At 31.5% G+C, this 23314-nt stretch overlaps 1 protein-coding gene across 2 annotated transcripts in view; it reads right to left on the minus strand.

Annotated features, from left to right (window-relative positions):
• Positions 1-23314, minus strand: part of LOC126742111 (serine/threonine-protein kinase tousled-like 2) — a 175342-nt gene that overhangs the window by 126510 nt on the left and 25518 nt on the right. The gene's annotated exons all lie outside the window — the stretch shown is intronic.

Consider the following 23314-nt stretch of genomic DNA (forward strand, 5'->3'; position numbering starts at 1 on the left):
ATCTGCATATAACGTGAAGATTTTGGAATATCTTTGGTCTCTCTCTCTCTTGTTCTAAAACTACCCAAACTGATCTAGAAAGATTTATTCGAAGAACCTATCCAGTAGATATCTAAATGCCTTCCCAGGTGCACAACTGTCATCGAATCTCAAAAAAAACGTCCTAATCAATAGCAGAAACTACCAAATCTCAAAAAAAAAATTTAATTTCACTCTTCACACTTGGATTGTCTAATTTAAACCCTTCAGACCTGGAATTGATTAAAAATCATCAATATCAAAAGTTAATCAATAAATTAGAATCTATCGAATAATCGATATATTAGAGGCTCGCCAATACAAAATCAATAAAATCATTGCCAAAATTTATAAATCATCACAAAAATTAATTAGTTATCACTTGATTATAATATATTATAATAAGATAAGAATAACCCTGTAATTGATTAATAATCCCTATTAATAAGGGTGAAATTGATTATAAAATGGATGTAATGTTGATGTAGGGTCATCGGCCAATTATCGATTAATTTAATTTTCATGATTCAGATAAGCACCTATCAACTTAGAATAGAAGTCTGGAATTGATTTAAAAAATGCCAATGTTATTGAACACATATTAAGAATTAATTAAGATCGAAAAATCGTCGGTCTATAATTGATAAGAAATCATTCCAACAAATACAAAAGATCAACAATCCGGAACTCACAGAAATGAACGGTTCAAATCAGCTTTCATCAACTTGGAATTGATTAAATAATTAACTTTGAAGAGTCTTGAATTAAAAACTATTGAATCAATCAATAACTTAAAAAAGGTCAGCAACCTTAGATTACATTTATATCATTTAAGTATCTGTGTAATTAATTAAATATATAATCAACATAGGGATTCTAAAGGGTCAAAATAACCAAGGATTGATTAAATTATTGTCACAGTGATTTTAAAGATTTTGACCACCGATCTTGACTGAAATTAATAATAATATGATTCAGAAAAAAATAATTGAATATGTAGTGTGGAATTGATTAAATAGTTACCACTGTTTTCAGGTCAAGATCAATTAATTAATCATGATAATGATTTAGAGAGATTCTTGGCACGAAAACAGTAAAACGATGCAGCTGTAGGTGTATAACTGATAAAAAATCATTACAAGAATCAATAAATAAATATGACCCATCAATAGAAAAATCATTGTTAAAATTTAATATTAATGAAAAAGTGTTATTAATAATCAATTAATTGTTACAAAAAATAAAAATGAGCCGTGCAATTAATTAAGTAAATGTCAATTCAATTATCAAAGAAAAAGTTTAATAATGAAATATTTCTTATGCCGTATAGGTTGAAGTTGATTAAAAAATTAATTATAAAAATAATATAAAAAACAATTAAATTATAATAAGAACACCCGGAAAATTATTGATTAATTAATAGTCATGATTCAGATAAATACTTATGAACTTAAAATTGATTAAATAATAATTATAGAGATTTAGGGGATTGATTTCATAGTGATTTCATAGAGAGTCGTAGAGGCGAAATGAAGAAAATATAATAAACTTGAATAACTTGGAATCGATTAAATATTTTTCATTGATTTCAGATCAATAAATTAACTACTTAAAAAAGTACTACTTTAAGGCTCATCAATAGAAAATCAATCAAATCATTGGCAAAGTTTATGGTAATCCTTTGAATTTATAAAAAACCATCAAAAAAATGAATTTATCAAGATAGCAATAAACCTTGGAATTGATTAATAATTCCTTATAAATCCGAAATTGATTAGAAAAATATAATTGTTACGATTTAGATGAGCCTTCATAAACTTAAAATTGATCATCGTTACATTGATTTCAGGTCATGATCAATTAAATAGGAATTTATTTCATAACGGTTTTAGAAAATCATTAATGCGAAATAAATGAAATATATAAATTGTCGTGATTCAGAAAATTCTTGATTATCTTGGGAATGATTAAATATTTATTATTGATCACTTGAATAATCATCAGAGTGATTTAAGAATTTCTCGATACATATTGATAAAAAAATCATAACACTAATCAAAAAATATTCGAGTTATTAATGAATAATGAAAAATGAGCCTTGTGATTTAATTTTAGTAATAAAATATTTGTTATGATTAATAATGTCTTATAGATCTGGAATTGATTAGAAAATCAAGATGAATGAATGAATGAGAATGAATTAATTAGAATTGAATAAAAAATTATCAAATAGTTAATAATCATAATGATTTAAAGAGATTGTTCCTGAAAATAGTAAAATGATGATGGTTTATAATTAATAATTGTTTCATATAAGCTGTTACCAGCCTGGAATTAGTTAATTAATTAACTTTGATGATAGAGACCTGAAATTATTGAATCAATCAATAATTTAAAAAAGTCTGCAATCTGAAATCACATTTATATAATTGAAATATGGGTGCAATGGATTAAATAAATAATCATCTTATTCTAAAGGGTAACAGACCTTCTAAAAGGTCACAGACTTGAAATAACCAAGAACCAGGAATTGCTTGAATTATTGTCATTGAACATTTAGAGGGTCATCGATCTGGAATCAATAAATGCTTTGATTAGCATGGAATTGACTAATATAATTTAATCTTAATCATTCACAAATATATAGTGATTTCTCTCTTGTGCAGTCAAAATCGCAACAAATGTAATTTTCCTTTATATGTACTTGTATACACAGAGACACTCGACAGGAGCCGTCAGACATTGATATCTCAGGGGATGCATTTGTTCCCTCGTGTGAACGCCCTCTCCTAGGGATTTTCAGCCCTTATGAGCCGACCAGTGTTGATTTTTACCAGTAATAAGTCTTTCTTACCTTCATAGCGCCATCAGATAAAAGCACAAACATGATTCACATTTTTTTTTCTAATTATTACTAGCAATTGCAATACTATCACAGTACAAACATAAAAATCCAAATTAAACTGGGTTATTTAAAATGTACAACAGTATCAGCTTGAAGCTTCAATTTCAACTTTCATATTATAAGACAGTTATTGCGGTATGAGCCGGTATGGTCAATGACCCACGGTTTGTACTGCTAAATATCATTTGTACGAAGAAGTAGAATATTATGGAGCAAACGCCAATTTATGTATGAAGAAATTTAATATTTTTTCCTAATATCATATGAAGCGTAAGATTTTTTTAAGAAAACTGGGAGAAATCCAGCCTAATAAGAACGTAAATTTCTGGAAACCTACTTATGGCAGCCTCTGAGGATAAAAAGTATAGCATTGAGTATACATTTCCCTATAAGTTTCATTTGAGACTCCAATGAGTTTTTCGAAAACTGCTTATTGTGGTTTCTGAGAATAAATAGAGCACTGAACATACATTTCTCTATGAATTGTATTTAAGAATCAAATGAATTTCGTGAACAGTTTCTACGATATTTGGCTTTAAAGGTGGGTAAACCCAGTCGAGGCATTTGGATTCAGAGCGCATGGCTCACTAAGAATGCAAATTTATGGAATGCTACTTATCGCAGCTTCTCGAAATAAGCAGTACAGCATTAAGCAAACTTTTCTCTATAAATGTCATTTCATTTCGGATCAAAGAAATATTGTAAATAGTTTTTGAGATTGGCTCTAAAGGTAGCATAGCATAGCACTGGAGGCATTGGGATCCAGAGTGCTTCTGGGAATCAAAAATAGAGCATTAAGCATACATTTCTCTACAAACTTCGTTTAAGGTTTAAATGAATATCATGAGCAGTTTCTGAGATATTTGGCTCTAAAGGTGGGTAAACCTAGTCGACGCATTTGGATTCAGAGCTCATGGCTTACTAATAATGGACATTTCTGGAAAATTACTTGTCGCAGCTTCTGGGAATAAAAAATAGAGCATTGGGCATACATTTCTCTATAAATTTTATTTAAGGATCAAATAAATATCATGCATAGTTTCTGAGATACATGGCTCTAAAGATGGCTAATCGCAGTAGAGGTGTTAGGATCCAGAGTTGATTTGTTGTGTTTTTTATGGCAGCTTTTGAAAATCAATAGTAGAGCATTGAGCATACATTTTTCTACAAAGTTCGTTTGAGGCTCAAATGAATATCATGAGCAGTTTCTGATATATTTGATTCTAAAGTCGAGGAATTTGGATTCAAAGATCATGGCTTACTAATAATGGACATTCTTGCACAACTACTTATCCAGCTTGGGAATAAAAAGTGGAGCATTAAGGATATATTTCTCTATGAATTTAATTGCAAAATAAATATCATTTTCTGTAATATTTGGTGCTAAATGTGAGCCACCTGTTTGGTCAAAATTGCCATTGGAAATCTCTAAGATCCTATAACTATTCTTATTTTATTTTATAGTTTGTTTATGGATTCTTAATTATCTGCTCGAGAAAGACAATCAATAAGTGGAAAATTGGTAGGTCCATTTTTCTGGTAAAACTAACAGAATTGAAATTGGAACTATCAAAATGCTCTAATTAATTATATCATGGTGGTATTTTATTATATTACCTAATTAGAAAAACCGCAGATCCAGGTTCTGAAAATTAGTATAAAAGCACTTGGAAAAAATTCAAATTGCTGTAGCTACTCGTATTTTTGTTAATAGCTTGTTGCTGGATTTTTCTGAGACAATCAAGATCTGGAAATCTGAATTTTATATCTAGTCATCAACTATTCTTAAGATATTTGGCTCTACACCAGGATAATCTTAGTTGCAAAATTTCTGTAAACTATTAATATCGCGTAGTACCAATATAGTGTGGCAACCCTGCGTCTGAAACGCGCATGACCAAGTTACTTGCAACCCAACATTGACGTGGGATTTCTTGCTCCTTACTGATGCGCCCTTGCCAAATTTCCCTTATAACACACACATTACACGGCTGCCAACTGCCAACACAGGTCGGCCGTGCTTTACATTTAAAAAGAAACGTACATAGGCGACGTTTGGGCTTTACATAGCACACCGGTTATATACTTTCTTGCGATCGATACGAGCCGCCCCCCCTTTCCCCCTGACCCATCATCCCCTTGCCGCTCTCCTAGCCGCCCACCCGCCACCCCCCGGGATCCTCCCACCCTTCTGACTGACTGTGTATACACACCCTGCAGCTCTCTCTCATTCAATTCATTACATAAATCCCAAATTACTCCACACCATACCGCAAAGTGGACGGCTGGCTCTCTGTTATAGTCGTGATCCGAACGACGCTACTGGGGGTTGAATATCCAGCATTTACCGGGGGGGAGAGGGGGGTATTAAGGGTATCTTCCTATAAGGAAAATTCCTTGCTAGTGCTAAAGAATAATATTATTTTTCCATTGTTGGAGCTACAGCTGATTTTTTCCCACGAGAGGTGGGAGAATCTCAATTCGGAGACCACCCCGCTAAGATGAAAATTATTTTTTGAAATCTATTTTCAGCAGCTGAACTTTAGACACTCTGGTGTACACCGTACAGGTCTCATGATAGAGTCACGTGGTTGAAAAAGTCACGTTTTATTTTTTAAGGCCCTTATCAAGCCTAATAAGGCATTCCAACATCTCAGGAAGAGTGGTAGGACATGTTATTATCATCAATCAATGGCTTATCGAAATATTTCCAGAATTTGACCAATAAAAGAGGTCAATTAAGTTGGCACTCCCTACTTGGATTTGTTTTTCTCAAAAGGCTAGCGCAGTACTTTTACGATATTATCAAGGGATGAAATCGAGAGGGAGGGGCAGATTAATACTAAAATTAAAACTTATTTAACTTAGGTATACTGGGGGTTCTTCGAAAGTACTTCACCCCAAAAACATTATTTTTTTTTAGTAAAAAAATTATTGGTATCAATTACTATTTGTTGATAAATTATATTTACCGACAGTTGATTACTCACAGTAAAGAGTCAATACTCTCTGATATATTCAATAAATATAGAGTATGTTCAGCCCAATATTTACGTTATATTTTGATATATCAAACGACATTTTTTGAAAATATAAAGTGATAGAGTTGATCTACCTTTAAAAAACAGGTCGTAAGTATGACATACTGATATGATTTTAAGACTAATAATTTTTTTTTGTGATTATTCGAAACAGGTTTAAAACATCTTGGATTTTCTTGGAAATTCTTAAGATTTAGTTACAAATAATCTTTTTTTTTAAGCCTATGCTGCATCCCTCACTTATACATTACAACCCCTTATAATATATTGGAACAAGTAGTCATTTTGCGAATAAAATTCCACTTTACCGTAATTTTTTTTATTATAATAATATATTATAATTTATTTTTTTTAATTAAAAATATACAGCCTGACGCCTTTGAGAAAACACGAGTAAGTAGTGCGTTGTCAACAATACTAATTTTGATGCGTCACTTGACCATCGATAATTAATTACTGTCACTTTTATTACGAGTAAAATACAATAATGGCTCGTGGAAAACACCTACTGATCTAAAAGTGCGAGAAATTATTATCCGGCAATACCATAAAGGGAAAACAATGCGTGAAATCTCCAGTGATTTAAATGTTGCAACAACTACTGTATTCAATATAATTGAAAAATATGGTTAAAATGCCAGTATTGGTGTTCGCGGCAAAAGTTCATGACGTGCAAAAGTTGTTTCTCAAAGGAATGTAAGGAATTTGATTAAAATTTCTAAGTATTTCAAATTTTAAGGAAAGAAAGAAGAAATAAACTACAAGGTGAAATAGAGAAGAAGAGCTGAAAGAAAGTCTTAGCTTAAAAATAAGTCTTCCAAATCAACACTTAAAGAAAAAATGGTCTGAACTGCAAAAACTTAATATTAAGTCTAATAATAATAGAAACATTCCATTGGCTTTATCTGAAGATCTCAATAAAATAAATTCATTTTTTATTAATCAATCAAACTCTACATGCCCTTTAGACAATATCTTGATTCAGTTCTACAATACCCATGTTACGGAAGTTATCACGAGTAATCACACCTTTGAACCAGTGGACGAGGCTGACGTAACTAAAATAGTGTTTGAGATTAAAAGTAAGGCAGTTGGTAGTAATTTAATTAACTGACATGTTTTGTTTCAGCTATGTTGCCCTCATATAATTCCTTACATTACCCATATTATTAATGTATGCATTGAAACTGCTTACTTTCCACATTGGTGGAAACATGCTTCCGTAATTCCTTTGCCTAAGATCCCTAAGCCTACCGATCTGATTCACCTTCGGTCTATAAGCATTCTTCCTGCGCCATCAAAGATTTTCGAGAAAATAATTGAGAAACAAATTAGGTCATTTACTGGTAAATTAAATGTTATTCCTCCCAAGCAATCTGGTTTTCGTCCGGGTTTTGGGTGCTCCTCCGCTTTGGTAGATGTCACGGATGATATTATCAAATCAATTGATGATGCAAAGATTAGTGCTCTTGTCTTGCTAGATTACAGTAAGGCTTTTGATGTTAATTCACCATGTTCTTATAGCAATTCTTCATTTTATTGAATTTAGTATGTCAACTATTGAGCTACTAAAATCATTATCTAACTAACAGGTCACAGGTAGTGAAGATATGTCTTCGGACCGTCTCTATGATAGCACTGGAGTGCCGCAGGGAAGTATATTGGGACTAATGCTTTCTATACGATCTATACAGCCAACTTTATTATTGACCTTTATGCAGATGACATCCAATTATATTATTATTTTTTTCCAAATGAAGTAAATGTTGCTAATGAGCGCATAAATCTTGACCTAATCGACAATGTTGTTATTCCTTGTGCGACTCATGCCAAAAGTTTAGGTTTGGATATTGACAGCGACTTGCGGTTCCGCGGGGATCACATTACTCAAAAGTTAAAAAATGCCTATTCAACGCTTCGCATTATTTAGTCTAGTCGTAATCTTCTGCAAAAGGACATAACAATTTTGTTATGCGATTCTCTAGTGCAGTGTTACTCAAACTTTTTTCGTAACGGAACCCTTTTAAAAAATAAATTTTTAACGGAACCCTAAGCCATATGTGAATTGTTTATTAATAATCATACAAAAAAAGATAAATACAGTAAGTAGTGAGTTAGTAAGCAAATGATAACACTAAGTTCATTTAATGCGAGGTATGTAATTGTTTTTTATTTCTCATCAACTGGGTAATGTCAGGCTTGATAGAAAAAAGTTGAATTCTCATGTCTGGTTCGGCATCCAGTCTATTGCGGTATTTTGTTTTTGAAGCTGTATATGCTGAAAATCCCGTTTACACAAATACGTTGTTGGTAACGGCAGAAGAACATTCAAATCTTCTGTGGCAAGTTGTGGATATTCATCACGAACCCTGCATCAAAAATCATTTAGTGAAATTGTTTTGAACAATGATTCCATGCTTGTATCCGATGTCATTTCTAGAAATGATTCATAGATCTGATTTGACATATTTTCAGGCTTCTGCAATTTAGATGAAAAAGGGTTTTGAATCCATGAGTTTATTTTCAGTTTTGTATTCTGTTCTTCAGGAAAGTAAGATTCAAAAGTCCCTTGCAGATCATTGAGATATTGCACCAATTCAACAAATATTTCATTTTGAAATATTTCTGTATCACTAAGACTATGGTGACTAACGAACTCACTTAGCAATGAAAAGCTTTCGATTTCTCTTTTACCAAAACAAGTAATCCAAAAATCAAATTTTCTTTTAAAGGCAGTTATTTTGTTGTAAGCATTGAAAACTGTTGTCTGTTTTCCTTGTAGTGACAGGTTTAATTTGTAAGTTTTCCAAACATGTCTGCTAAAAATGCTAGTCTAAATAACCAGCTTTTATCGGACAAACGGTCTTTTAAATTAAGGAACATCTGTAAGGAAATCTTCTAATTCTGTTCTTAGTTCAAAAAGCCTTGTCAAAGTTTTACCCCGAGACAACCATCTCACTTCAGTATGGAGCAATAGTGTTTTATGATCGCTACCATAATCTTCACATAATATTGAGAACAATCGGGATTGTAGTGGACGTGACTTGACAAACTTAATTATTTTTACTGACTCCTCAAGAACCAATTTCAGCTTTGCTGGCATTTTCTTAACCGAGACTGTCTATGTAGGATGCAGTGGCTGGAACTACAATTTGGCGCTTTCATTTTTATTCGTGATATTGCTCCTGCTGTTCTACCTGTCATTGCCTTGGCTCCATCGGTACAAATATCAATGCAATCATTCCAATCGAGTTGGTTTTCTTCAAAAAATATGTTAATCGTGCTTAAAATTTCTTCTCCGGTTGTGTTAGTAGGCAGCGATGAGCACATAAGCAAGTCTTCTTCGAGTGAATGTTGGTATGGATATCGCACAATTAGTAGCAAGATGTCCAGTCCAGCAACATCAGTCGACTCATCCATTTGCAAGACGAATTTGTTATTTTAAAGCTGTGAAACCAGTTCTTGTTTTATGTTTGCTGCGATATCTCCAATTCGGCGCGTAATTGTAGGTATCGTTCGAAAGCGGCACTGTAGAAAGATGCTTTACAGATTTTTCGTCGAGCATACATTTTGTTATGTGTACCACACATGGTTTTATTAGCTTTTCAGCGATAGTGTGCGCTTCTCCTGCTTGGGCAATGCGGTAACTAACCAAATACGATGCCTTTTCATTCACAGTCTGAGTCGCATACGTCATAGTTTTTTGGCTTCTTAATAATTGTTCTTTTTTACGTAGAAAAAATTCTTTACTTTTGTTTTTGAAGTCGGGATGTACAGTTTCTAAATGTCGGCGCATCTTAGCAGGTACCATCGAACTATTAGGAAGGAGTTTGCTGCACAACATACAAAGAGGATGAGAGGAGAGATGTTTTACTACTTGAACTTGAAACCATACAAAGTAGAACTTGACGCCGTCATATCACCTTGATTTGAATTTGACGCATTATCCAAGCGAACCACATTTTTTGCAACACCTTTAAGCCAGCGCTCCATTCTTCTTTAACACTAATTTGATTTGGTCAATTTTATGACAAATAGTATCTCTTGACGCACGAAATACAAGATTTTACAACCACTACGAACAACAACAAGACAAGCGAACATAAAATACTGAGCGCGGTGTGAGTAAATTTTGCGGTACGTTGCTTGATTAATAAATTCTTTGCGCCAAACAATCCTCCTTTATATTATACCAGCAACCATCGAATCATCTTGGTTGTTTATTTTTATCTTAGGTAACTTTATTCTTATAGGGTCCACCACTTTAATTCATGCATTCATTTATTATGACTGTTGGCGGAGCACACTTTGAGTAACGCTGCTCTAGTGCTAAGCCACTTTAACCATTGTGACGTTGTTTACGGGCCATGTCTTTTTAAGCTCACAACTTCAGACTATACTACAGGCAAGAGAGAATTAAATGGAGAGTTTATAGGCATAGAAATATTTAAAGGTTATAATCATTCTAGCAATTTTGCGTTTGAATGTAGCTATAGTGCCATTAAACAAGTCAATATCATCATTGCTGTGTAAAATATTAAACCATGAGCAAGCTCGATATAAAGGTGCATTTCTTTCTTAGTAGGTTTAACAAAAAAGTTTAATTAGTTTTCATAGTTCCATAGTTTAAATAAAAAAAGCTGGCTGCTCAGAATAGCGCAGTGCCTCAGAAATTAAATCTTTGTAGAAGTAGTTTATGGTCATATCCCCTTGCAGAGTATATTAAATTTTGAAGCATAGATACTTTAAAAATCTGCGCTGCTGATATTCTATAGTCTGTCTATATGGACATTAGAGTTGGGTTACCACATCATTGTTGCCTAAAGTAATTTAGACTTAGTTAGGCCATTATATAAATTAACAAGATTGTCCAACCTTTTAAACTCTTTTTTTGATCTGATTATGAAACCAAGAGTTTTCAAGGAAGATTTAGCAATTTCATCGATGTGTTTGTTGAATGTCAGTTTCTTATCAACTATGACCATTTGATCCCTCATAGAATCGACATTTTCCAGGAGAGTATTATCTAACCTATAACTGTGCTTAATTTCATTGCGAATATTTGAAATTGACATACACTTGCACTTTTTAATATTCAGAGGTAGTTTATTTATTGTACACCAGTATGCTAAAGCATCCGTGTCTCTTTGCAATAGATCACGATCCTCTTCAGATTCTATTATGCGAAATATTTTTAAATAAAAGACACTCAGACATAACGATAACAGTGATATCATTAACAAATATAGAAAAAATTAATGGAGCAAGATTGCTTCTTTGAGGGGCACCATTTACTGTGGGATAACAATTTGATTCAAAGCCACTGAAGTCAACAAACTGGAAACGATCTTTCAGATATGAGATAAAGAGTTTTACAAGACCATGATGGAAACCCATAAATATCATTTTTTTTTCATATCGACATTCTTCTAAGCTTCAATTTTAAAATTAAACTGCTATTGTTTTTTCAATAAGTGCCATTTATTGATGACCCTACTTGACCAACCACGAATGAAGATGGAGCCATTAAGAACTTGCCCCGAGTTTCATTGTGCATTGATATTATTGAGCTAACCTTAAAACCATTTCCAAGTCCGGTTGCAGTGTTGGTCAATTTGTATTATATGGTTATAGACATAATAAGTGGTAGCTATTTGATCATTTGCAGTTGAAAGTGAAACTTATATGTCCGTTGACTTCTAGCAATGTTATTTTGTTTTTGTAGACCAGCTAAGTATATATACCTCCAGAATTCAACACTTGATATTATTGCAAGAGATGGTGCGCTAGCTATGAAAAGCAGTGCGATAGCCTGTTAAAAAAATCCAACTAAGGAGGCCCAATTTAACTGACCTCAATAAAAGAATATTCATCGAAATACTGAAGAATGTCCATCAAATGTAAAAAAGGAGTGAAAAGGGGGCTCCCTCTGGCAGCCTCCGAAATCGGATTGACCCAGTTGAGGGAGAAACGGGGCGAATCGGAAGTTTAGGGAAACAGCAGCGGGCGAATTAAGGGAAACCCCGGAGTGCCGCCAGCCACCGCCACCGCCGCTGCCGCCGCCACCGCCTCCGACTGCGATGCTTATCTCGGACGGTGTCGACTTTCGACGATCCTCGACGACAATTACCCTGTACATACGACGAAGACGGAGTGGGGTCGTATATTGGAGTAAGAGGGCACTGTTTATTTTCTTTTTCCCTTATAAAAGTTAAATTGCTTATATGAGGGGTGGTGCCGTTTGAGTTAAAATGGCGAATGCACATGCACTATGGATAAGGTATCACGAGATGATAGTGTAGGGAAATTCAAGATGGCGCCCGGCTTTAATTTTTGGCAGTTGGAACTGTCAAAGGCATACAGGGATCACTTGATTTGATTGATTTTCAAAATTAAGGACAAAATATCCAAATACTTTTTTCTTTTGAAAATCTAACTTGGAAATCAATTTCATGGAATTTAATGAAAATTCTTTTAATTTTCGAAATTTTCAAAATACAGGACAAACTTATGATTTTTTTTTTGAATAAATTGTGTCAACATCTGATTTGGAAATCAATTCTATGGAATTCAGTGGAAAATTCCTTAAGTTTGCAGACTTTTTAGATTTGTTTACCAAGTGAAGAATATATCGATTATATGTTTTTCTCGTTGGTCTTTTAATTAAATTTTTAGTTTTAATTAATTTCTATAGATTTTCTCAATAAACCAATTTTATGACATTTTTTAAAAAAATTAGCAGTTATTCCTTACTTTCCTTTACATTTAACTTCCCTTTAATAATTTTACTATTCCTAGAGAATAAAGTGGAAATAGCACATATTGCTCTACCAAATCAACAATCAATATAGATGAAAAATCAGAAAAACAAAATGATGCAGTATGGCATATAGATATGGCATACCAGGTGACCCAATAATACCTCAGTGTTCCTCAGCAATATCTCGGAAACCGTTCGTCGTATCAGTTAAAAAATTATGACCACCAAACTAATGCAATTTTAAAATTGCATTCCCTTTAAATTTCACATAATAAATAAATAAAAATTTTTCCCATTTTTAAGGAGAATCAGTTTATTAGTTTTGTTAATCAACCAAAATATTGTTAATTTAGTTGAATCCTTCTCCGCCAGCGCGATAATTTTGACACCATGACCCTGATGATAGTTTTGACTTTTTGTTTATGAAAAAGTATCCAAATAACATGCAAAAAAGCCAGTGAAAACCGTTTTTTAAAATATCGTTTCTAACCTCAAATATTGGGAAAATGAGAATAATTGACCTTTACAGGCCAAGGGTTCCACGGTAAATTTCCTGAAACTCTTAAAAATGTAGCTACAAAATTAATAAGATGTTAAAAAGGCAATGAGTCTAAACAACAGAAATCATTAAAAAATATATATCATAGTCACATCAGAGTAAAATTTAATAGATTTAGAACCTTTTAGTAGAAGCAGTGAATTTATACAGAAGATTGTATAAGATTGTTTTCCCATCACATATCAATTCAACTTCGGCATTTTTTAAAAGCACATCGAAAGCATATCTTAGTTATCGTAAAATTGGAATAATTATACGTAATCAGAATTCCATTTTAATGAATATTTGACAATTTTGTTCTGGATGAAAGTTTAAGGAACTTTCCATTGAATTCTATAGAATTAATTTCCGAATTACATATTCAAAAGTATAAATGAATATTTAAATATTTTGTCCATAATTTTGGAAATGAGCAGATTTAAGTAATTAATTAGTATTCTGTCCTGGATTTTGGAAATTTTCAGAATTTAAGGAATTTTACATTTAATTACAATTAGTTGTCTTCCAAATTACATATATTCAAAGGAATAAATAAATATTTCAAATAATTTGTCAGTTTTGGAAATTTGCAAATTTAATTAATTTTCTATTGAATACCATGAAATTGAATCCAAATAAGATTTTTGCTTAATTTAATGAAAAACAATTAATATTTCACAATTCTGTCCTTAATATTGGAAACTTACAATTTTAAGACATTTTTCATCATATTCCATGGAATCGATATCCAAATTAAATATTTAAAAAAAATAAATATTTTTAAATATATAATAAATAATATGTTGTCCTAAATTTTGAAAAATTGTAAATTTAAGGATTTTTTTATTGAATACCATGGAATTAATAACTAAATTACACATTAAAAGAAATATATGAATATTTTATGCGTAATTTTGAAAATTTGCAAACGTAAGGAATTTTCCATTGAATTGATTTCTAAAATAGATACTTGAAAAAAAATAATATTTGAATATTTCGACCTTGATTTTGGGAATTTTGGAAATTTGCAAATATAAGGAATTTTCCATTGAATTGATTCCAAATTAGATATCAAAAAAAATATATTAATATTTTAATATTTTGTCCCTATAATTGGAAATTTGCAAATTTAAGAAATTTTTCATTGGATTCCAATGGAATTGATTTCTAAATTGGATATTAAAAAAAATTAATAATTAAATATTTTCTTTGCAAATTTAAGGAATTTACCATAGAATTTATTTTGAAAACAGATTTTTGCACAATTTATTCAAAAATAATAATATTTGACAATTTTGTCCTGAATTTCGAAAACTTACAGAATTTTCCACCGAATTCTATGGAATTTATTTTCAAATTAGATATTTATATAATTTGTTAAAAAAAATACATTTTTTTCTTAAATTGGCAAATTTAAGGAATTTTCCATAGAATTAATTTCCAAATCGGGTTTTTGCAGTTTATTAAAAGAACATATCCTATTTGACAATTTTGCTCTGGATCTTGGAAAATTTAAAAATCTAAGAAATTTTCCATTCAATTTTATTAAATTAATTTCCATATTATATATTCAAAAAATATATGAATATTTGAATCTTTTGTCCTGGATTTTGAAAATGGATTTTTCCATGGAATTAATTTCCTAATTAGATATTAAAAAATAATTCCCATTTTGTCCTGGATTTTAAAAATTTAAGGAATTTTCTATCGAATTCCGTGGAATTAATTCCAAATTACATTTTTGAATATTTTATTACAAAAAAATTTTTTTTGACAACTTAGTCCTTAATTTTTGAAATTTGAAAATTTAAGGAATTTTGTTGCACTGATTTCCAAATTAAATATTCAAAAAAAAAATATGTACCTATACTTGAACATTATGTTTTGGATTTCGAAATTTTAAAAATTTAAAGAATTTTCCATTGAATTCCAAATCAGACATCATTAAGTGATTACATTGTGCGCATGTGCGTATATTAACCAAGGCAACCCCCGCCATCATTCATGCTTATACAAAAACGACATAACCGGTAAAGCGTTCATGCTTACTTAAACAACTCACTACATAGAAAACTAACGCTTAAGCATGCTAAAGAAACCTGTTATACCTCAACAGCAGAATACACCCAATAGAATTCTCTCGATTTCGGGAATGGAAACGCGAACCTGAGTGACGGATATACTATATAGTGCTACAGCCCCGACTTCTCACCCCCTTGCCCAGGCACTATAACGAAAATTATATTATTTCTCGGATGTAGAGGAGCCCAAGCCAAGCAAGAGAAGCATTTTGTGCATTCAGAGTCGGTGTCTTATCGATCGGAAGAATTATATAACGTGCTATGTAAACCCCAAACGTCGCTTATATACTTTTCTTTCTAAATAAGGCTCATGTTTTTAGGACGCCATCCAACGGGAGAAGGATTCGACGTGTTCGCCTATTATTCTCTCCTTAGCAAATGTTTTATTGATTTTTAATTGTTTTTAGGAATATAGGTGAACAAATTTGGCTGTACATAATTGACGTTGTTTGGTCAATTATTCATGACATGTTTGTACATGGTTCGTCTTATTGGGTGACAATTAGTGGTACATAATGACATGAATACATATAGATACAATTCGGCGTTAATATTATTAAATATACCGTACATAATATGTTGTGAAAAAGACATTGATTGATTGATTAAAGAAAAATTTACCGGAAAATTTCTTGCTTTTTTCAGTAATTCAAGCTCAAAATTTTGAGATAGGTCCTGAAACAGTCTATAAATTCTTCACTTCTTCAAAGAAATTTGATACTCTTGTCCAGCATTTTGAAAATATAATGGAATTTCCCGTTGGATTTTTTTATAAATTATTCCAAAAATAAAGATTGATTCTCCGAAAAATTTGTCCTGGACTTTGGAATAAGGAAGAGAGAATAACAAAAAATTCAATTTTGAATTCAAATTCAAAATATCGAGAAATTGATTTTTTTTGAAAAAAATTTTGAATGGGCGTCCACGTATATACCAAAATTCAAAATTACATTTTTTTCTTTGGGACGTCAAAGTTACTGACAATTTTTACAGGCCTTTACAGCTTTGAAAATTCTGATAATTTCAGAAAATTTTGAGTTTTTTTGAAAAATTTCTTATTATATTGCAACCTAAGGGTTTTTTCATTATTTTCTATGTTATTAATTGTTAGAAATTAGTTTTTAATTTTTTTTGGGTTTCAGGATTTTTCTTGGGATTCCAGCTCAAAATTTTGAGAATTTCATGGAGATTTTTCCAAATTTCTGAAAGACAACCCCCTGGAAAAGTGGGTGGTGTTATGAATTTTTCGCTCCTAGAAAATGTTAAAGAATTTTTCGAAAAAATTTAAAACTTTTGCTTTGAAATTTAGAGTTTTTAAAAATCAAATTAAATTTTACCCGAAAAAATTACATTCCGAAAACCAAAAATACATTTTTCTTTTTTATAATATCAAACTCTTTGACTGTCAAAATTTTGTTTTGGATGTGAAGGAGACATTGATAGATTTTCATGGGTAACATTTATTTTTCAATAGTTGAGTAATCGAAATTTCAAAAATTTAAAGTTTTTGAATTTTCGGATTTTTTCTTTGGGTTTTGGCAGTTCTGGAATTTTGACAGCTTGGGAAATTCTGAAAAAAAATTGATCAATTTCAGGAAACTTTTACTTTTCTTGAAAATTTTCCCGTTAAACCATAAGCTAAGGGATGTTTCCCTTATTTCTAAAAAAATTTTGTCCTGAACTTAAAAAATAGGAAAATAAAAAATTAAATTTACTTTCTACATTTTGAGCAACTGAAAAAAATGGAGAATAAAAATAAATGGGAATTTTCATGTAAATATCAAAAATCTAATTTTTTATAATTTTGACTTTTGGAAATTAAACTTTTTAAAGGATAACCTTTGATTTTGGGATTTTTACATTATTCTGGAATTTTAATAGTTTTAAATTTGTCTTTTAAACATTTTTGCAAGCAAAAGAATTTTTTTCGACAATTAAGAATTTTGAAAAACTTTTGATTAGTTTTAAGGACAGGGAAAATAGCTTTATTTGTAGCCTTAAATATTTTAATGAATTCTTTTTCTATTTTTTATTTATATACGTATATTTATTATTTATATACTATATTGTATACATTGTTAAAGACCAGGAATTCCAAAATTTTTAAATATCTATATATAATATTTAAAATTGACAATTTTTGAATCCTGGAACTCTTATAAGCCTCTTAAACTCTTAAACCCTCAAGCCATGGGGGATTTTAACCCTTTAGATGAATTTTTGATGGTAACTGCGAAGATTCTGGATATGTTTGAAGAAGTCCTACGTGTGACAAATTTGTCAAACATTTTTAAAACGAATTTCGGATGCCTTCAGAATCTGAACACATTTTGAGTATTTCAAGAAATGTCATTAATTTTTCTTTCTTGTTTCTTGAAAATTTAAAAATAGTGACATTTTCATATGCGGGGCAATATTTTTGAATTTTTTTTTCAACAATTTGATGAGACACCTATAGTAAAATAAATGTATAAATGCTGCTGATGTATATACCGTTTATGTAAAGGTCGCCGTACATAAGAGCAGAACAAAACTGTCGGGAAAACGCGGTAGATACAACAGTCGGAATGAAAAATCCGGTTTTTTATCCTTTAAAGTTTTGCAAGAAAATCGATACCGTATGAAATTTACTGCGACATCAGTGTTGCTGGGCGGTGTCTTTCTGCGGGCTTATATACTACAATATGAAATCCGACCGAGTCGTGTGTACATATGGTGAACGCTAGAGCACCGCGTAAGGGTTACGCACGCCACAGGATAATCCAGAATTAAGTAGTTTTCAACATTTCTACACTTCCAACCCACATAAAGGCAGAGAAAGAAGAAGAGGTACACATAATTAATGGGAGACACTTTGACAGATGTCAACTGTCATTGCTATCAGATAGAATTTAAAAAAATGATTCAAATGTCAACGGTCACTACGAAACAGAACAGGGTTCCTAAGCATGAATAGTCTAAAAGGTGATTTTCCAAGGAAGAGATACAGATCCCTAAAACCTATTGAGTAAATTTTTTGTGCCACAATAGGACGTAAAAAGAGCATTTTGACATGTAATTAGTCCCATTAAAAACATTCATTTGCCTTATAATTTCCAAAATAACATTATTTATAGCTATAGACGGACATAAATGGGAATAAGGGTTAAATTTGTCGCACACCCGAATCCCTATACATATATATGTATATAGGGTGTTTCACTAAGCGTGGCTCTATCTTGGGAACTGTCAATCTGACATCATTGGCATTTTTTCGACATTATAAAAGTGGCCAAGCGAAAACGTTGGAAATAATTTTTGAGTTCGAACTTTGCCCCTTAGGGGGCGTAATTAAAAGGTCAATAATTCAATTCTAATTTTCCCCGGAAAATGTCAGCTTAGGTACCCTCTTTGTAATATAATTAGAAACCTTGGAATATTTTTCATCATTTTGGTTGAAAACTCATTGGCGTACCGACCTTCAAAAAAGTAGGAAAGGTAGTAAAAATTTAATTGTTTAAATGGCTATAACTTTTAAAGAGTTATTCGATTTTGTTCATTATGGACTTGTTTAAAAGTGAAATAAAAGTACTTTTAAATATTGTATCAAGTAGTACGTGAAAGTTTTTAGTAAAATTGGCAGGAAGCGTTATTTGAATTAAAAACTGCTACTTTAATTTTTTTTACAAGAATTTAAATGGCACGGTACGATTTTGATAGCAGAATTAAAAAGTAAATTAAATTTACTAGAAAAAAGCCTGGAAGCCGCAGTCTGCTATCTTTTTTACTTTTCGAGTTATTATTGAAATAAACATTTTTGACGTTCAATATGGGTCAGTTGGCATTAATAATTAATTATTAGGCTTCGTTTGTTTGTTTAGCATCTCCCTTCCCAGCTTATCTAGGCATCGGACTAATCCAAATTTTGCAAAAATAAGACCTAAGAATTGGATGATGAACGAGAATTTTTTTTCCATTTTTTCCAAACATTAAAGTTAAAAATCTGACAAAATAGAAAAAACTTCTATAAAAACCTCTATACAATCAAAAAAAAAGATTCCAATACCTAGAAAAAAAATTACGTCATACATAAAAAAAGTTGCCCTATGAGCCTCGGAGGAAGGAATTTTTTTAAATGTTGATTTTTCGAAGCCTTAAATTCTAAAAACTCCCTATAAAATAATGTCAAAAGCCAAGAAGAATTGGACAGATGTCTTTAAAAACTTGGAATTAAAGTAACGAAAAACATGACGGCCAGGCATTAAGAAATTGCTCCCAAGAGCCTGGAAGAATTACATTTTTTTTTCTGAAAATCTGACGTAGAATTTATACACCTAAAAATGACGTCAAAAGTCTGGAAAAAAATCCCTGGAAGGTGTAAAACGTACATCAGAAGCTTGGAATACAAAAAAAATCAACTCCTGGAAAACACAACAAATGAGTTCAAAGATATTAAAAAAAAAACCACCCAAAAGAATGATTAGGAAACGATATTTTCCGATTTCTGGAAGATGTAAAATATGGTATTAATTACTTTCTCTCTCGTGGGTCCAAAATAGATGAGTTATGATATGACACGCCAAACTAAAATTTAAAAAAATTACCCTTTTCTAAAAATACAAAATATAACAAAAAAATTGCAGTCCAGTTCGGACGTCCCGCTAGTATGACACTCCGTCATAATTATGTTTCCATTCTTGTTTCGCACAGAGCAAAAGAGAAACGGCGACGAAGCTTACGGAGAGTTGACGCGTGCCAACTGTTCCCGAATCACGGCCATAGATCATTTATGATATTGTTTTAGGAAATTATTAAAAAAATGCTTAAAATTGTTTAAAAAAAAATGGCTGCTATTTATGATAAAAGCTTTGTCCTTATTACATAACGTTCAAAAATAGTTATTTTGCGTTATTATTTTCTCGGATAAAGTGGGGTTATTGTCCGCCAACCACTTATACCCTTTTCACAGCAATAGGCCAAAATAAAATACCTAAAAGTACATAAATATGTAAAGGATTCTAATTTTATTTTAGAATTAAAATAATAATAATTGACAGAATTACCTAATCACTTAAAAAACAAATTGATAACATGCCAAAGGGGAATTTCCAAAAAAAAACTTTGTTTTCTTGACTCGAAATGACAATTTGTTAAGTTTTTGTTCTTTGTTTATAACCCGTTGGCCTTTAAACACGCTTTAATTTTTTTAGGATTATAATGTATAAGTTAAATTATCTTTTTACTATAATAACTTCAGAATTTTTAGAAATTTTGTTATTTCTACATGATTTGAAATGAGTGAAACTATGATGAGTTTCGTGCCAAATAAACAAAAGAAACCCAACAATTATTAATGCATAAGTGACATACCCAAAATTCATATATCGGTAATAACTCGAAAAGTAAACAAGATAGCTCATTTCGGTTTTCAGGTTTTTCTAGTAAATTTAATCCAATCTTCGATTCTGCTATCAAAATTGTATGTGCCATTTAAATTCTTGTAAAAAAAATTAAACTAACAGTTTTTAATGCAAATAACGCTTCCTGCCAATTTTACCAAAAACTTACTACTAGATACAATATTTAAAAGTACTTCCATTTCAATTTTAAACAAGTTCATAATGAACAAAATTGAATAACTCTTTAAAAGTTATAGCCATTTAAACAATTAGATTTTTACTACCTTTCTTACTTTTTGAAGGTCGGTACGCAAATGAGTTTTCAACTAAAATGATGAAAAATATTCCAAGGTTTCTAATTATATTACAAAGAAGGTAGGGTAAACCACCCAGTTACTGGACATGTTGCAGTTATTGGACATTTAAACATTCATTTAAAAAAATAAAAACAAGATTGCTAATTCTAATATTTCATCTATAATAATATAGATGGCGCCATTTAAATATCTGCGATCTGTCTATTTTTTCCTCTGTAGTATCGGCATGTTTTGGCGCCAAATCTTATTAGTCTTTGGTACATCAACAAAGCGGAGCCTTAACTTCGTTAATCGTTTTCTTTAGAAATACAGTGTAGGTAAGTTTTTTATTTTAAATGTGCAAAAGTGTGGTTATTTTGTCTAGGATATTCGTAATACCTGAGGACCTAATTAAGGTAAGAATTTAAAGGCTCATGACAGAAGGTATTATTAATTAGGTTAGAATATAAGGGGTGTCCAATAACTGAAATGAGTAACCGTCTTTTTTCAATTATTGGACGTTTGTCCAATAACTGAATTTGTCGGTTATTTTTGGTTATTTCGCTGAAAATTCAAATCTTTAATTCCGGTTAATTTAATATAGCTTTGCCTGAAATATTCTTTTGTCAAGCAGTTATTGGACATTGTCCAATAAATGGTACTGGTCTGTCCAATAGCTACAACTTTTGTATTTAGGTATTGCTAGAATGCCTAAAAAGGGTCAATATGATACCAGTTCTATGGACACCGCAATTAACGAGGTAAGAATAATAAACTGGGATTAAGGGCGGCGACTAAAAAATATGGCGTTCCAAAGTCCACCTTGGAATTTAAACTCAAAAACTCTGGTCATAAATAAACTTGCGGCCCATCACCTATATTGACCTTAAAAGAGGAATAACAGCTTGTTAAGTAGGTTAAATATCTACCATCTAACCGTATGAATATAGTAAAACCATACGTGATTATTCTGACAGGTGGATAGAAGAGTTAGCAAATAGAGGCTTTCCAAGAAAAAAAGAAGATATTCTCAACAGTGTTCAACAGTTTCTAATCGAAAATCCACGACCAAATCCGTTTAAAAATAACAGACCCGGCGACTGTTGGTTTCAGGTAAATGTATTTAAAAAACATTTTTTATGCTTATTTAGGACTTTTTTTTAAATTTATTTAAGTTTTCATTGGCGGCTTTTTTAGGCTTTGCTACGGAGAAATCCGACAATCGTGCAAAGAACCAGTGAAGCAGTTAGCAACGCAAGTGCTTGTGTCTCTGAAAAAGATATAAGGAAATTGTTTAAAGAAATTCAAGATTACCTGACGATAAAAAATATTAATATGAATAATCCTTCCCGAATCTTGGAAACGAAGAAATGGGGACGAAACAGGTTTTCAGATTTGTCCTAGCACTGGAAAAGTTTTCGCTGGAAAAGGTGTTAAAAACGTGTACTCAATAGATAAAGGATCACAGAAAGAAAATATTACTGTTATATTCTGCTTCAGGAATGTCAGCTCCACCAATGATAATATATCCCTACAAAAGAATACCGGAAAAAATAGCTGTTACAGTGAATCCATACTTAGTTGAAAACAATATCCAGTTTCCAGTTGTATTATTCTTGGATGGGCATAAGTCCCACTTAACATATGATCTAAGTATTCGCTGCAATGACCTACAAATAGAAGTATTTGCCCTTTATTTATGCAACTCGACTATTGCAGCCTTGTGATGTTGCGGTATTTAGACTAATAAAGATGGGCTGTAAAAAAGCTGTTAGAAATTACTATGAGCAAAATCCAGGACAAGTTTTAAATAAAATCTCTTTTGCCCTCTTATTAGAAAAGGTGGTGACAGAAGCAGTCAAAACAGACACGCTTATCAATGGTTTTAAAGCATGCGGACTCTATCCATTTAATCCGGATGCTATTGACTATTCTAAATGCTTGGGAAAGCTCCATGAAACGGTTGAGGTAAGCTTATAAGTTATTCTTACTTTACTTCCGTTTCTTTCTCATATTATTTTATTTGATATTTAGGAAACGATATCTGCTCCTGTAATGATGGATGAAGAGACTTTTAGTAATTTTGTTGGGGCTGACCTTATTACTAAATTCGAATCATATGACACCATTCTCATCAAAGAAGGATTTACTCCTTAGTTTTTAGCCCTCCATAGGATGTGGAGTTTCTTCAGGAAACCTAATGCCAGAGAATTGGAGGAATCTTCTGATCAACACAAGCCAACGAATGAACCAAATAACTTTAAAAATGACACTGAAAAAAATGATGAATCTAGGCA

Source organism: Anthonomus grandis, chromosome 11 (genome assembly GCF_022605725.1).
Source record: "Anthonomus grandis grandis chromosome 11, icAntGran1.3, whole genome shotgun sequence".
Taxonomy (NCBI): domain Eukaryota; kingdom Metazoa; phylum Arthropoda; class Insecta; order Coleoptera; family Curculionidae; genus Anthonomus; species Anthonomus grandis.